The following is a 17,375-nucleotide window of genomic DNA, read 5'->3' as shown; positions in this document are numbered from 1 at the left end:
GCTCATCTTGCAAATCAGTGAGCTCAGGCTCAGGAAGAAACCCTGTCTCAAAAGATAAGGTGAAGAGTGATAGAGGAAGACACCCCCCCACACACACACACTCATGCACACACAAACACTCATGCACACACACTCATGCACACACACATATACACATTCACAAATATACTTGCACACACATTCACATACGCTCACACACACACATTCACACATACACATACAGTCACATGCATAAGAACAAACACACACACATCTGCACACACAAATTAATATTTATTTATTTACTAAGCTACGTAAAAAAGAAAAAGACCAGAATTAGTTAAAACTCTCTTGATGGAAATTTTCTCTCATCAGATTTCAAGGTAGGGTGGTATCAACACCAGGACAGTAAATTAAAGGACAGAAATCGATTGTTGGGTATTCTATTAAGATAGTGTTGTGGGGCAGGCAAGAAACTAGTCTTCCCCGTAATTTGGTGAAGTTGGTTTCTCCTTCTGCCTTTATACCAGACCCAAGAATTGATCTCAGATTGCCAGGTCCATACAATAAGTACATTTACCCATTCTGTCACCTCTTCAGCCCAGGAAAGAAGATTTTTATTGGATAGGAGTGATATTTATTAATACTGGGTACTAGGTATGAAAGTCTTAGCAAAAAGGACCACAGTGTTAACATTTTAGTAGTCTTTCATAATTATATTTCCAAGTTTAAAAAAAAGGGAAAAAATGGGGTAACAAAGGAAGTGGTTTGTTAATTTATTAATTAGAGTTCATGTTAGGTTTACTATATTAGCCAAAGTTTCTTAAATAGACTCAAAACCACCATCCATAGAAGGAAAAAATACATAATTGATTTTACTTTACTAAAACTCAGAACTTTGGGGGCTGGAGAGATGGCTCAGTAGTAAAGAGCACTGGCTGCTCTTCCAGAGGTCCTGAGTTCAATTCCCAGCAACCATATGGTGGCTCACAACCATCCGTAATGAGATCTGATGCCCTCTTCTGGTGTGTCTGAAGGCAGCCACAGTGTACTCATATGCATAAAATGGATAAATATTTTTTTAAAAAACTCATAATTTCTGTATACCATACAAAAGGCATCATTGTGACACAAAAAAGCCACAGCCAGGCATGACACAGACCTTTAAGCCCAGCACTTGGCAGGCAGAGGGAGGCAGATCTCTGTGAGTTTCAGGCCAGTCTGGTCTACACAGTGAGTTTCAGGTCATCCAGGGCTATGTAGAGAGAACTTATCTCAAACAGACACACAAAACCAAAAAAAAAAAAAAAAATACACCCTAAAAAGAAAAGTGCCACAAAAAGGAAACCATGAACTGAAAGAAGGGACTTGCAATTCTCACACAAGCAAACAGTCCTATCTAGAAAAGACTCTTAAAAATGGAAGAAATAGGTAACCCGTGTCCTGAAAGCTGGGAAATGATTCTTGTGTTCTCACCCAAATGGCCAAAAGGCCTTTGAGAAAACAGTTTATAGCAATTGAAAAATGCAAACTAAGTCCACAATGAAATAACACTACCTACCCAACAGAATTGTCATTGAGGCCACAGAGCTGCTAAGAGTCTCCCATCTGCTCACCCTCTCACTGGGAGGAGTGCAAACCCACTGTCAGGAGATCTCTTTGGTACTGGCTACCAAAGTTTAACACCCTCTCAACATTTCTATCCCAAGTGCACCACCATCTGTTCCCGTTCTATTCCCAGGTATTCTGTCACCATGCATCAGAGACAGGCATGAAACTGTAGCAATGCGTTAGAGAACAATGTGTTAGAGATAGCCCTAATAGAGAATTACTTACATGCACGACAACTTTAAAAAGTTCTAAATACAGCAATGAAGGTAACAAAATAATCATAGGCAGAACCTGTCTGAATCTCAGCTCATGTCGCTTAGGAAAGGAAGCCAGAAGTAAAGCTGTGAAATGGCTCAGCAGAAAAAGGTACCTGACACCACATAATGATAGGAGAGGACCATATACAAAGTTGCCCTCTGACTTCTACACACTAGTAGTGAGATGCATTTCCTCATATGCACATATCACACACACACACACACACACACACACACACACACACACACCCCACTCTCTCACACACATCTCACACACATATAAAAACACACATATCACACACACACCACATTCACATCTCACACACATACACACACACACACACACACACACATACACATACCACACACACATCATTCTACACACATAAATTCCTTTTTAAAATGTAAAGCCAGAAGCAAGCAATAAAAATCCAAAACCTGACCAAAGTCATCAACAGTGTTAAAATCCAATTGCCTTTGAGAAAATGGGTAAGGTTGGTCATTAGTGGGGCGAGGGGAGCTTTAAAGGTATCGGCGATGACTAGGGCAGGTGCAAAGTCATTGTAGAGTTATCTGTGCACAGCCAAACGGTACCAGATGAAAGGGGAAGGCACACCATCAAAGCACAGGTAAAACCAAAACCAAAACACATCTGTTAGGCAACACCCAAAAGCAGAACATAGACATAACTTGTGGAGGGTTACGTGTCTGACGCTGGACTGTGTTAAACACATCATCTCGTCCTCATTTTTAATACCTAGCTTATCTAATAGTTTTACCCTCGTTTTGTAAACAAGGAAGCTAAATCCTAGAGGTGTGGAGAGGACACAGAGGAAGTGGTCGGGGCAACTCTACTTCTCCAAGCAGACGAGCCTCCGGCTCACGAGCTCATGACCAAACTTCACGCAGAAGCATCGAGCATGTTTTCGTGGATTTAGGAGGCTTTTTTTGCCTCACACTTCAGTCATGTTTCAGGAAGTTTTACAATAGCGGCTCAGACGTTTTAAGGCTTGTTTCTGGTGTTTTATCATGTCTGATTCTCTTATGAGAGAGACTCTGGCTCCCACTACATTTCCCAACCAGCCACCGTGGGTGAGTAGACCCATCGTCTGTCTACATCTTGGCCCTAATTACTAACCTGCCCCGATCGCTGTCTAGTTACTTCCAATGGTTGTTGCAGGCGGACAAGGCGAGGAACGTAAATGCTTGCAGCCTCGCTCCTTTTTTCTGATTCCTTTCTTTGCCCTTACTGGTGCATTACGGCATGGGGAAGGTTCATAATGTGGGCTGGGGTGTGTGTCGGGGGGCGGGGGGAGTCTTTAATCTGTTCCTGGCAGAGGGAACTCTGCTGTGAGCGTGAGACTATGGAACATCCTGACAGATTCCAGACACGAGGAGCCGTCTGACACGCTGCAAAGAGGAGTGCAAATGAGGAGGTGACATGAAAGGAAGAATATGGGTCTTGAAGAATGACAGGTCATTAAAGGCTTCAAGCCGGGATGCACTTATAAAATTCACGTGTCAGATAAAACACTGGTGTCGGTTGTGGGAAGGACTGCTGGTGGGGACGTAGACAGCAAAGGGAAAGAGAATACTGGGGGCTTCTGAAGCCATTTGTGGAGTACGAAGGAAGGACATGAATCTGAGAAGGAATCCCCTGTCCCTTCACCTTCCCTCCGGTTGGGTCAGTTTCTTGGTCTCTCTGACCTCCAGTTCTTCTCATCTGTCGCATTAGAATAAAACCTACCAACTGGACACAACTGTGAGCAAATGCTTGCACAACGCCTGGGAAAAACATTCACTTGTGGATGGAGGATGCGGCATGTAGTGGCTGAGTGCTTGCCTAGTGTCCATGGGGCCTTTGGGTTTCATCCCCAGCTCTGGGACAGGCTGGGTAGGTCTTTATTATTGAGGCCACAGATTCTAGAAAGCACAGACATCAAACTTTTCTGAATGCTGAGAGAACACTTGCTAGGCCGGCCCCGAGTTCCCTGATGCTATGCTTTCCCTTCTCCCTGCTCACCAACCCCTCAGCAACACGCACATGGCTGTGACTGGAATGGGAGTCCACTATGCAACACAGCGTAATTGAAACACATGCTTCAAACAGTTTGATGGCAACCCAACAATTTAGAAAGAAAGAAAGAAAGAAAGAAAGAAAGAAAGAAAGAAAGAAAGAAAGGAGGAAGGAAGGAAGGAAGGAAGGAAAGAAAGAAAGAAAGAAAGAAAGAAAGAAAGAAAGAAAGAGGGAGGGAGAGAGGAAGGAAGGAAGGAAGGAAGGAAGGAAGGAAGGAGGGAGGGAAGGAAGGAAGGAAGGAAGGTCCAATTCTAAAAACGGCCCAAGGACTTGAACCATTATACCTCCAAAGATGTTTTGGCCATCCTTGGCCTAGTAGAAATATATGTCAAAGCTAAAAGAAGGTACAACTTCACGGTCGCTAGAATGGCAGTCATCAAAAAAAGACAGACAGTAAAAAGCACTGGCCAGGATGTGGAGAAACTGCACCCCTACCACACTGCTGGTGAAAATGTCAAGTTCAACATTTACAATAGAAAATAGTTTGGTGTTCCTCAAAACCCTATGTACCTCGTGACTTAGTAATTCTGGATTTACACTCAGAAGAGCTTTAAAAATGCACATGCACATATGTTTGTAGCAACAGTTATAATAGTTAAAAACTATATATATATATACATACATACATACATATATATATATGTATATATATATATATGTTACATAGCAGTACTTCTAATAGCTAAAAGGTTTGAAATGTCCACCAGGATGACATGACATCAATAACATGTGCTCTAAAATACAGAAAAGAACGAAGTTCTAATCTTTGCTACTACGGCATGAATGACCCTCAAAAGCATCACGCTAAGTCAAAGAAGCCACGCACAACAGACTAAACGGTGTTCATTTACATTCACTGTCCTACACAACTAATGTCATCAAAACAGAACACACACTTGTCCTTACAGGGAGCCAGGGAGGTGGGACTGGAAAGTAGTTTGGGAAACACGCAGTTTCCTTTGGAGTGAGGGACATGTGGGACTACTTACCTAATTAGGGATTGTCACACATTGTGAGCACGCTCACTGCTACCAGAATGTTCGTCTTTAAGTAGGTAATTTCATGTTACTTCCATCAGTCAAAATAAGCCTCTTCCCAGAGAGTCGATGGGATTGGCTACTACAGTTCGCAGACACCTGCTTCAAGTCACCAAAGAATAAAAAATGGTTCGAATTAAACCACTATCGACGATTACAGTTAGAACTTCTAATATCAACTCAATAGAAGTTCCGACTAAGAGTACAGGCTCCTGCTGGTGTGCATCAGCAACACCCTTAACTAGCTGAAGTGTCCTAGAGTCAAGTTTTCCTTACACCTTGTCTTCCCACAGTCCCACACGCTGCTGATAGGCTCCACAAGACTACGCTGGGTAGTTTTCTTCTCCTGGGTTATCCATTTCCTTGGGCTGTGCTATCTCTTTAAAAGTCCTCCCAAGGGCTCTCAAGATGGCTTAGTGGCTAAAGGCATTCGATGCCAAGTCTAACAACTTCAATTCACTCCATCCCCAGCCCCCATGTGGTGGGAAGAGAGGACCAACCCTTACAAGTTTTCCTCCGACCTCCATATACACGTCATGGCTCAGATGTACACACACATACATGGATAACAAAAGCAATGGTTTAAACGGTTATGTCTTCCCAGAGGGTCACGTGTAAACTATCATTTTCTCGTGTCTTAGCCATGAACTCCCCAAGGCCAGGAATTATGCTCTGTCCCCACCAGCGGGGACCCAGTTATTCAGGGTCCCGAAGAGGCTTTCTACCTGTGGGCCAAAATGGGGGTGAAGAGAAGAAGGAGACCAAGCAAAAGTTCTGTTGTCAAGTTTTCGTTTATTGAGAGAAATGTACAGCATTTAAAGCTCTGAGGCAGGAATAGAAGTGGGAACTGAAGCTTAGGGTGGGGGAGTTTGGGAAATGCCCAAGGATATAAGGTGAATCACTACACTGCAAGATATCCTCCTATAACAAAGAGGCAACAGTCTTCCGGGGACATGTTCTTTGAAAAGGTCGAACCCTTCTTAGGAATCCGCTCAGTGACATCCGGTGTTTTGCTCAGGCTGAAACATCCTGTCATTGCTCCCAGGGTCTTCCTGGGAGAGGCTCTTAGTTCAACAATCTCAAGTCTGTATGGCAGTCATTTCAAGGTTAAATCTCTGTGGCCATGCAGCCCAGAGTCAAGTAGCCACCTTGAGCTATGCAGTCACAAAGCGGCTAGGCCCAAATCCAATACGGCTCACTGCAACGCTCATTGTGTTAAGTCCTGCAATAGGCACTTGATAAAGCAAAGAAACTCGGGACTGCTCCCAGCAGACCACATTTCTTTTCCCTTCTGTTTTGACTGCTGATAAATACAGCAGTTCTTGCATAAAATGTCAGATAGGTAGATTATCTTAATTTTAGCTGCGTAATTATCCTGTGCGTACGGGAAAGAAGATTGTGGAGGAACTAGCTAATGTGTCTCTTCCGTTACCATTCTCCTCCCCAGACAAAACACCCTCTTGCCTCCTGTACCCACAGAGTACACAGGATCTTTCTCCAACTCTTCCACCTGCCGCTCTTCCGTGACTGCCTGGAGGGGAAAATTCTAGAACACCATAATCACACACCATAGCTTAATAGGCGAAATAACATTTTTTTGTTTGTTCCTTTTACTCAGAATCCAAATTGCTTGATTACATTAAGAGTGAAGGCAAGAGTCCAAATCCATTTTGAGAGCTATCGTTCAGCTTTGAATGAGACACACTCAGTTCCATGGATCTCTAGGTTGGTTAATTTTATGCCAAGTTAACCAAGCTATACAGGAGGCTTAATTAGTGATCAATGGGGAGGGCTCAGCCCATTGTAGGTGGTGCCACCCCTTGGCTGGTGCTCCTGGATTCTGTAAGAAAGCAGACTGAGCAGCACCCTCCATGGCCTCCGCATTAGCTCCTGCCTTCAGGATCCTGCCCTATTTGAGTTCCTGTCCCGACTTCCTACAATGATGGACTACAGTGTGGAAGTGGAAGCCAAATAAACCCTTTCCTCCCCAAGTTGCTCTGGTCATGTGTTTCATCACAGCAATAGTAACCCTGACTAAGACAGCCTCCTAATGATTGATAGAGTTGGCATATGACAGGAAGCCCACATGACGGCGGCTGAACTGCACCAAGATTTAGACCCTGACACTACAACGTATACAACCTACCATCGCCAGGGTGTGCCCTGTCTTCATAGCCAACGGTGGCTCTGGGAGCCCCACACAGCTGCCCTAGATTCCAGGTCCTAGGACAAGGGGAAAGCCTGGAATGGTGCTTTCTAACCCATTTCTGATGGCAAACATATGGACTAAAGCCACCCTCTCTTTGTTGATGTTTTCTAATCTTGTTGATGTTCCTTACGCTGTACCGACAGCCTATCCCACAGTTAAATTAGCATGTGTGCATCTGGCTTTTGCTTCGTCTTTTCTATAAAGTTGTAACAATGTTACAGGGAAAATGGAGTCTTTCTTCCTCTTCCCTCCACTTGGTCAAAGTGTAAATAAATTCAACTTTCTTTAAGGCAGTGATTCTCACCTGTGGGTCATCACCACTTTGGAGGAAAATGACCCTTTCACAGGGGTCACCTAAGACAATTGGAAAACAATGTAAATTGGATATTTACATTCTGATGCATAACAATAGCAAAATTACAGTTCGAAGTAGCAACAAAATAAATTTATGGTGGTGGGGGAGGGGTGTCACCACAGCATGAGTATATTAAACTGTATTAAAAGGTCACAGCACTAGAAAGGTTGACAGCCACTGCCTTTTAGAGGGAGGGAGAGGAAGCAGGGGAGGGCGAATTAAACACTCTAGCTTCTGTTTTTCCCTTCAGTCCAAGTAATTCGATGTTATCCAGTCTGACTTCCCAGGAGATACTGCCAGGGAGTGTTGCCAGATCTGGAAACTGAGGCGGGATCATTTTATTGTTCTACATCAGCAACACGCTAATCCAGCCTTAAGACTCAAGGAAGAGTCTACAGGTAATAATTACAGACAAGAGAGATCCCGAAAGGAAAAGATGTTTTGACACCGTTTCGACTTACCCTGTGTAGGCATCTGTTCAGTGTCAGAGACAATTCGTGGGAAGAATACTAATTTGCCACACTTCTTATGTGCACTTCAGCAAGCTTTTTGACATCTCCGAACATCAATGTATTAATCTTGACGTTTTTATTAATTATTTATTTACTTTGTGAGTATGTGGCGGCGGGGGGCGGGGTGCACACATACCCCAGCACCGCTGTCAGAGGACAACTTGTGGGAACTGGTTCTCTCCGTCTACCATGTGGCCACCAGGCATCTACCTCAGGTCCTCAGGCTTGACAGCAGACACCTTTACCCATTGAGACATCTCATTGGCCCCGTTGTTCTTCTTCATCACCATCATTGTTGTGGTCGTTGCCATCATCATCATCATCATCATCATCATCATCATCATCATCATCATCATTTATAGACAGGGTCATACTATGCAGCCCTGGCTGTCCTAGAATTTAGTATGTAGACCAGGCTGGCTTCAAACTCATAGAAATTCACTTGCCTCTCTGCCTTCCAAGTGCAGGGCTCAACAGTGTGTGCCACTGTGCCCAAAGTAGTTCCTTATTCTTAGAAGGCAGAAATGGCAGTTATATAAAAGGATTATTCGGAACATTAAATTGCTAATGTGCATTTAAAGACTGTCTGTGGCTCAGACCTGTAATCCCAGCACTTGAAAGAGTAAAGCAGAGGATCAAGAGCTTGAGTCTAGCCTGGGCTATTCAGTGAGACTCAGGAGTGAGGTAGAGAATGAACCTGATTTGTTTGCTTACTTAAAACTCTCTAAAGAAGAAAGGCAAGTCCTGTAACATATGTGCGTGCATATATATATATATATATATATATACCCTCGGAGTTGCTAGGTAAAGCAAGTCTGCATGAGTGTGGCCCATATTTAACAAACGTTGCCAGTTTCTGGGATGTTTTTCCTATCTGCACTTTCTTCCCACCATCATGCCCCATGTTTCAATAACACACATGGGTCCTCTCAGCAGAAATGAGAAGCACCCAGGAATACATTTTCCAAGAACTGTCTGAGTCCTCGGAGGCCTAGAAACTGTTTTCACTGCAAAATAAATTTTAAGACATTTGATAACTTTTCAGAGAAGGCCTGCTATGTGGAGGATACCAGAAAGATTCAAAGACAAACAGGCTACGTATAATCGGAGCTCTAATGGCTACCACTTGCTTACCAGGCTCACACAGCCAGTCCCTCCCCACCAGGCCTATTCTGCAGGTCTCAAAGAAATAGAGCAGAACAGACAAAATACTACAGAAAGAGTACAGGGCGTTTTTTTTTTTTTTTTTTTTTTTTTTGTTTTTTCTAAATTCTATAGACAAATTGCTTGCTCTAAAAGATAACAAAGCAAAATAAAGATTTTTTTCCTGCATTTTCTCTTGCAGATATCTGTTGTTTGAATTCAGCAAGAAATTACTCAATTTGCCCTTTTCTAAATAGGCATCTTAGCTACTCCTACAGGAGACCACAGCACAGAGGCTCTGGCAAGATGATTTACAGAACGAGCTACCTCATATTATATACCAAGCATGGTGGCATTTAAGAAACTCGAGGGAAATAAATTTTTTTACACCACACCAGATATGCTGTACTAAGAATTTTTATGCAGTGCACTAGGTAAATTCCATGCAAAATTATTTTCCCTGAGAAGCAGACCTTTCAGGGAGTCCCTGTCTGCTGTTTTATTCCTTACCTCAAAAGACTAATCTAAAATGTGACCTTATAAACAATGCCAGCATACAAGGAGCCAAACACTTGCAAGGGAGTGTTACTCCCTGATGTCCTAAGTCCCCGGGGAAGAAGGAAATCGTGTGTCATTTCCCCTGCACCTCCAGGGAGCTTTATAGCCCAGCATGCCAATGAAAACCCGAGTGACCCAGGAAAGTTAATGTGCCTTCCAAAGGGAATAGTCCAGGATCAAATTCAAGATGCTCACGTGGGTTCCCAGACACACTCACTCAGCTCACGACTGCCTCTCATTCAGTATGAAGGAGCCCCGTGCACTATATTTATTCTGGTTTTCGCATTAGCCCCATGAGTAACTGGCAACTCGGCAGGATCCTGGAGTTCTGAGAATATCTTAAGGGAAATTCCAGACCAAATGTTGTGGGTAATTACAGTCCAAAAAGAAAAAAAAAAATGAAAATGAAAAGTCTCAGAGTTCTTCTCCTTAAAAATGTAATGAGATTCAAAGGTTCTGTAAGAAAGTGAAACCACGTATGAGGGTTTACTCTCCTGGGGTGGTACGGTGGGGAGAGGGGAGAGTCTGAAATACGTTTAAAGGTCAGCTATGGATGCCTGACTAAAATGGTGACGTAGCTATCTATCATTATCATAAGTTCGCGTCATACTTTGCAAGGCCTTTGTGGGGTTTGTTGTGCTTTGCTTTGTTTCAGATAGGAGCCCTTTCCTGAAATCCTTCTCTTAGAACGGTCAAGTAGATTCAGCTAGAAATCTGTTTCTGTTTTGTTTTGCTTTGAGACAGAGTCTCTCTGTATAGCCCTGGCTGTCCTGGACCGCTTCTGTAGCGCAGGCTGGCCTTGAACTCAGAGAACTGATGGCCCTCTGCCTCCCAAGTGCTGGGATCAAAGGCATGCACCACCATGCCCAACTGCAGCCAGAATACTGCATCATTTCCTAGACGGCTCTGCTCCCAGTTCTGAACTTGCCTCCCCATTTTACGAAAGGGACTACTGACAAGTTCTAACATCAGGAGGTCGCCCCTGAGGCGAAACCTATGAAATGGAAACTTCCAAACACAAATCAAACCCCGCCCTTTCCTCTCCTCTGACTTTCAGCTCTAAATATAGTACCAACCAGCACACGCTAAGCAGAAGAAAGCTCGCCCCTTCACCACAAAATGTTGTCCTTTCTTTTTCTTCCTTTGCATTCATTTATCTTTTTACTTATTCTGTTTATGTGTCCTGCTCTGTAACCCAGGCTGGCCTCAAACTCAGGCAGAGGCACTACCTATGATCCCAGTACTCAAAGAGGCAGAAGTCAGGTCCTATGACTCCCAGGACTTGGAGGCAAGATGAGAGAGGGGAAAGAGAAACAGAGAGAGAGAGAGACCAAGGGATTTTAAAATAACATCCCCAAACTTCAAGTCTCAGTTCTATATTTGGATGATATCTCTTTGAATATCTTTTCTGCTGATTTGTACTGGTGTACAAATACATCCCCCTTTCAAGCATGGCACCTGCCAATGAGGGTATAATCCCTAATTTCCACGATGTCTAAGGGCTGCCTCAGCCGACCATCTCTGTCCCCCAGAGTTCAGAGTTCACTGGGTAAGAAAGCACCTGACTGGCTAAGACACTGTGAGATAAGGTACCGATGAGTTTCCGTGCGAGCCATCAATCTTGCTTGAGGTATTAGAAAGCAGTTCACAGGGGGCAGAGACATTTGAGTTCAGCCACAGAGGATGAGTTAGCTTCTCCGAGAACTGATGATCATTTTAATATCAGTGTCATATTACAAGGAGAGCACTTTGTTACATCTACCACCACAAGAATGTCACGTCGGAGAAATCTCTTTCCTTTCCTCTGGCCCAGATTATTAAAGACAGAGCAGCCTCGACTACTTTCAGGGTTATTCCACAGAAGGCATTCAGGGATGGTTTTACAAAGGGAGTGAGTGGTGTTTAACTCTCCCAAAGCCACCTCTGCGTAGCACTGAGGATTCTGAGCAATCGAGTGTCTCCTTTGTGGGCTCGTATATAATGGGTGAGCAGCACATTAAAGATTATTGAAGAGTGTAAGCCTTTTTTGCATGTAGAAGATCTGTAGCTTTTAAAATATTAATGCATCCATGCAAGTCACTTGGCTTGAATTTTACAGCAAACTCAGGAAAGAAAATGTCAAAATTGGACAAATGTTAAATGAACTCTCTTTTTTAAAAAAAAATTATTTTTAACAGATAGCACTCAAGATGAACTAATCCACAGACTTCAACCTGAACTTCAACATGCACAGTTCTGGGAGGACCAGAAACAACCTGACAGGGAAGACTTAGGGAGAAATCCCAAGAGTTAACCATTTAATGCTTGTTCTGTGCACTACCCGTGGTTCCCTGTGGTTTGCCTGGAGAAATTGGATCACCACCTACAGCACCTGCTTTTTCTCTTTTCTTATGTGGCACCTGTCCCTTGTTGGCCACCATGTCAAGTGGACACTCGGCCACAGCTGGTGTTGGGGGCTTCCCAGTTCTTTGCCCCACCATTGGCAGAGTGTCTGTCCTGTCTTGGCTCACTTCCTCCTTAGAGAGAGAGACCGGAGGCAGAAGTCCTTGAACCCTGAGGATGGACAACGAGGTCTCTCTCAGTGTGAGTCTTACCTGTAGCTCACTGCATCTTCTTCCCTGGACGCACTTATCAGTTCTTGAGCTAGAAGGATGCCGAGAGTCACAAACCCCTCCTATACCAAAATACCAAAGACTCCCTCCTGGGTCCACCTCCCTCTCTGCCTTGCATCTCAAAACAAGGACTCACCTCAGAAGCCCATTCGGGCAACACTATTCCCGGTTCCATCCTTTTCAGTTATTTAATTTTGCTCTAGAATAGCAATGGCTAGCCAGCACCACATCAGGTTACAAGGCGTTTCTATGTATGCTCCTTTACTTTGTTTCAAATACACCACAAAAGAGCTATTATTTTGACACCCATTTTCCAAAAGAGAACATTAATTTCCTTCACCCACCCTCACCCATGACTTTAGCTACTAAATGTTACTAATTCTTCAAGCGACATTCAAAACATCATGTTCTCCAGAGAGATTTAATTGCTGCCACTGGTCTGGACAGGCATGTCCTATCCTCTGTTCTAAAGCAAGCAGAACATCTACTTCCCCTGAAAGGAGGCTCCCAGGCCTCTCCCCTTAAGGCCTGAGCTATTCCATCTACTTTCCCAGATGCTGCAGGAGAGATGTGTCGTTCTCCATGTGTGCCAGGATGTAGAAAAGACAAAGAAATGTCACAATGGAGGAATGGCCAAAAGCAAGGTTTCCGAGGGCACAAGACAGCGAGGGCACCTTTGGCAACACGTAAACCTCATTCAAAGACATTACTCCTATGGTTTCCACGACAGCACAGGGTAAGTTGTTCTGAATCCTGTCGTCGTACAGAGGGGAGACGGGCACAGATAACAAGTAGTCATGTTCTGTCGTCACAGCAACAGTCTAAGAATCATAACCATTTTTTAATATCTATTTTATTTATATGATACACTGTTACCTACTCTCTTCAGACACATCAGAAGAGGGCATTGGGTCCCATTACGGATGGTTGTGAGCCACCATGTGGGTGCTAGGAATTGAACTCAGGACCTCTGGAAGAGTGGTCAGTGATCTTAACCACTGAGCCCTCTCTCCAGCCCTCAAGAATCATAATCTAAACCAGAGTCCCCACTTGTCACCCTTACATTGCATCCCTGCATCTTTCTCACGGCTTTATGAGGGTTCAGTGTGATACCTATGCAAATAAGATGCTTTTGCTCAGAATCTCAAAACCACCGTGGACCTCTGCCATTACCCTACAGTGTTTACTGAGTGGAACCAGTTCAGGAAACCAGGTTTACCACTTACTTACCATCTCACCCCCTGCGAGTAAAGGGACTCACATGCTTGCTTCTACAGAACCAGAGAGAATTGGGGAAACCATGTGGTTGTAATGCTGGGGTGGGGCAACCCATTGTACAGCTTCCTCTCCTAAATGATAGATTCTACAGTTGAATAGCGTCATGGATTATCTGGCCAGAATGTGGTTAGAATTGGGGGCCACATCTCACAGGACATGGTGAGCCAAAAGGCATTTGTATCAAACTGCTTCAGCTTTGTGCCACCTCAGGGTTACGAGAGATCAATCTCTAGAGATCGATCGGCTAAAGAAAATGGCTTAGTCTTGCAAGGGTGACCAGAACCTGCACGGGCACAAGTACCTCACCAAAGAGGTAGGCGTAGGCTGAGACCCATCCTCTCCTAGGTAACGCTAGGATGAGGTGCCTCACTGCGGGATTGTCACACACAGTGAACGGGAGGCTGTACAAAGCAAGTCCACGGTTAACGTCACCTCCCTCGCCGCTTGCTCGCTCGCTACTCGGTGTTTAAAGCTTGGGTAAATATCTTGTAGGAAGGGAAAGGTAGCATTTCATAATGTCAGACTCTAACCAAAAAGAAAATTCTGTGTTTGCAGAGCTCTATCCCCCTGGATTACCTAGCAAACCTGAAATTTACTAACCTTTTTAGTCAGTTTCTAGTACCAGTGTAAGACAGTCTGTTTTTGCATAATCAAGAAACCACCCCCTGGCAGCCCAAATAAAAGGAGGCCAGGTGTTCGGGATTAAAAATGCATTATCCCACCGCTGGCTTTCTGGAGATGGCATCGGGAATCTGCTCTCTCATCGTGCATGTCATTTCTAGAAAAGAGAAGGCAGAGAGAGAGAGAGAGAGAGAGAGAGAGAGAGAGAGAGAGAGAGAGAGAGAGAGAGAAGAGACTAAGGGAACTTCAGGAAACTAAGGGGTAAGCTGGAGCTGTGCACGCTGAGAGCAGCAGAGGAAAGATAAAGAAAGGCCAGCCCTATCTATGCCCAGCTTCTGCCCTTCTTTTCCCCATTCCTTAAAAATAGTCCTTCTTCCTTCCCACAGTGAATTGAATGGACCATATCTGAGGTGCCACAGCAACATCTGTGTGTATATTTGGAGGCACTAACTTAGTTGTGTCTCTGTGGTAAAACTGGAGTGGTCTTTAATCACAAGACACACAACCACCAATTTCTCCAGAACCAGGGGACAAAAGGGGGCGGGTGGGGGGAGAGGGAAATGGGGATCCACAATAGCAGTGTTTTTTAAATCAGCATTTTTACACTGACAAGACACACAAGTGATTTACAATGTATAACAAATATATAACTATGTAATACAATCAATAAAAGAGGTTGTTCCCTTAAAGTAAACCTGGATGTTTTTGTCAACAACTAATTGACTGTATTTCAATGGGGGCTGGGTCCAGGCTGAGCGCTTAACATTCATAAGACCCTTAGTGCAATAAGTTAATGAGGCTTGGGAGATTGCATGAGTGGAGTGGCGACCACACAGTTAATGGTAAAATTAGAAATCGAACCCTGGTCTGTCTCCGAATCCTAACCTCTGCTGTATCGTCTGCCCTGTAAACGGTGAGTAGATGTCACTTCGTGGCCCAGGCTGAGCTCTTACAATGAGCAAGAGGAAGAAAAGCAGCCCATGAGAAAGCAAGAACTGAACCAACTGTTTACACAAAGGAGAATCAGGTTGCAAACGAGCCCTTCAAACTCTGCACACAACAATCTCGCCATGCCCCCGTGAAGCCATTCTCAGACTCAAGTATTACTGTGGAGAGCCTGCTGTAATTTCAGAGTTTAATAATATGAAATTGGACCTAGAATCCTGAAACAAACCCATTTCAAAAACTACAATAGCCCTGGATATGAGCACATCCATTAGAACGGGGACCGTTCCGTCTGTATCTATCTCTCTGTGCAGGAAATAGACGCTTTTTCACTGGAGCTAACACAAAACACCTGTACGCTCTCATCCCGTCTAATCTCCTAAACTACTTTTATCCAATTTCCCAATTTGGTCAGGCATCAGAAACTGAAATAAAACTTCCTCTTAGCCCAGTTTCTCATCATAACTCTGCAACAAACTTATTCTTAGCCTTTATCATTGGCCTATTTCTTGGGCAGAATTTCACCAGGAGGAGAAACACACACACACACACACACACACACACACACACACACACACACACACACACAAAGAAATGTTTCAGAAACAAAAAGACTTGGGTCTCTTTTTCTTTTCCTATGCCATTTTTGCACAAAACGCCTATTATAAGGGAGATAATTTAAAAATCACTAATTTACAGGGACTAGCTACTGATCCTCAGGAACTGTTTGCAGCAGCCAAAGACAGCACACAGCAAAGCAGCCTCTCGGGCTGACAGGGATTGCATATAACCTGATCTGGGAGCATTTCATGGGTTTTGGCACAAAGGAGTGTTTTCTATCTTGAGCCAGCACAAACATGTTCTCAGTTTAAGAAACACTTATTGTGTGCTCATCACTGTCTGATGCAGACGTTCTCTAAGATGCCATTGGGGATCCTAGACTAAATACTGAATAGAGAGACCTCTGCCATCAAGAATTCTTTGGTCTTCTGCACAGCCGCCCTCCTATCCTCTTTGTTTGTTTCCTTGTCTTTCCTAAAGGAAAAAGTTGCTCCAGATCCCCAGCGATGGTGATTCCTTGATAACGAAGATTAGCGAATTGGCAAGAGTCAGAATCATCCAGAAACAAGCCCCTGGGCATGCCTGGCCCTCAGCGAGGGAGGTTTCATATAAGCTTAACAATGAGGAGACTCACCCCAAAATGGCAGCTCCACTGAAGGGGCTCTTGCTCGCCCCAACATGGCAAACATGACATCTACAGTTTTTGCCTTACCTTTCTCTCCCATTCCCTCTGTCTTGCTATAAATCGTTAGATCACAAGCCAGCCCCCAATGTCTTTCCCCTTATTTGGCCACTTCCTCCTCCGAAGGCTGACTACCAAAGTCCAGCTATCAAAGTATTAAAGGGGGCTGGGGATTTAGCTCAGTGGTAGAGCGCTTACCTAGGAAGCGCAAGGCCCTGGGTTCGGTCCCCAGCTCCGAAAAAAAGAACCAAAAAAAAAAAAAAAAGTATTAAAGTCCAGGGGTTGGGGATTTAGCTCAGTGGTAGAGCGCTTGCTTAGCAAGCGCAAGGCCCTGGGTTCAGTCCTTAGCTCCGGAGGAAAAATAAAGTATTAAAGTCCAGCAATCAAAAGCCCCCTTTTGACTCACTTAGTTAACATGCCCAATTAAAATTAAATACCTCATCTCAACAGAGGGCTTCCGCCTTTCCTTTATAAACCGCCATTTTCCTATGTGCATGTCTTTCTCCTCTCTCTTCAGAGGCAGTCCTTTGTACCTCAGAGGCAAACGTATCTTCCTGTCCCGTTTCCCTTCTCCCTCATCCTCTATCTCCTGTCTTTGTCTCTTATTCCTTGCCCTTTGTCTCTCTGGGGCAAATAAATATCCTTTGTACTGAGAACTTGGTGTCGGGCTGCCTTGTACTGATACCAGTCCTTTGAACCATCCTGTGAGCTAGGATCCCAGGCTGAGTGAAAGGGAGAAAGCTGACTAAATACAAGTTTTCCCTTCTCAACTTCCTGACTAGGATACAATGTTACTGACTGCCTCAGCTCCTACCTCCGCACCCTCCGTTCCCTGATGAACCTTTTCTGTTTTGAACTATGATCCAAAATAAACAGTTACTTCCTTGAGCTTTGGCCAGGTACTTTTCAGGACAGTGAGGATACACTCCTTAACAGAA

Source organism: Rattus norvegicus, chromosome 7 (genome assembly GCF_036323735.1).
Source record: "Rattus norvegicus strain BN/NHsdMcwi chromosome 7, GRCr8, whole genome shotgun sequence".
In the NCBI taxonomy this organism is placed as follows: Eukaryota; Metazoa; Chordata; class Mammalia; order Rodentia; family Muridae; genus Rattus; species Rattus norvegicus.
This window is presented reverse-complemented; position numbering follows the sequence as displayed.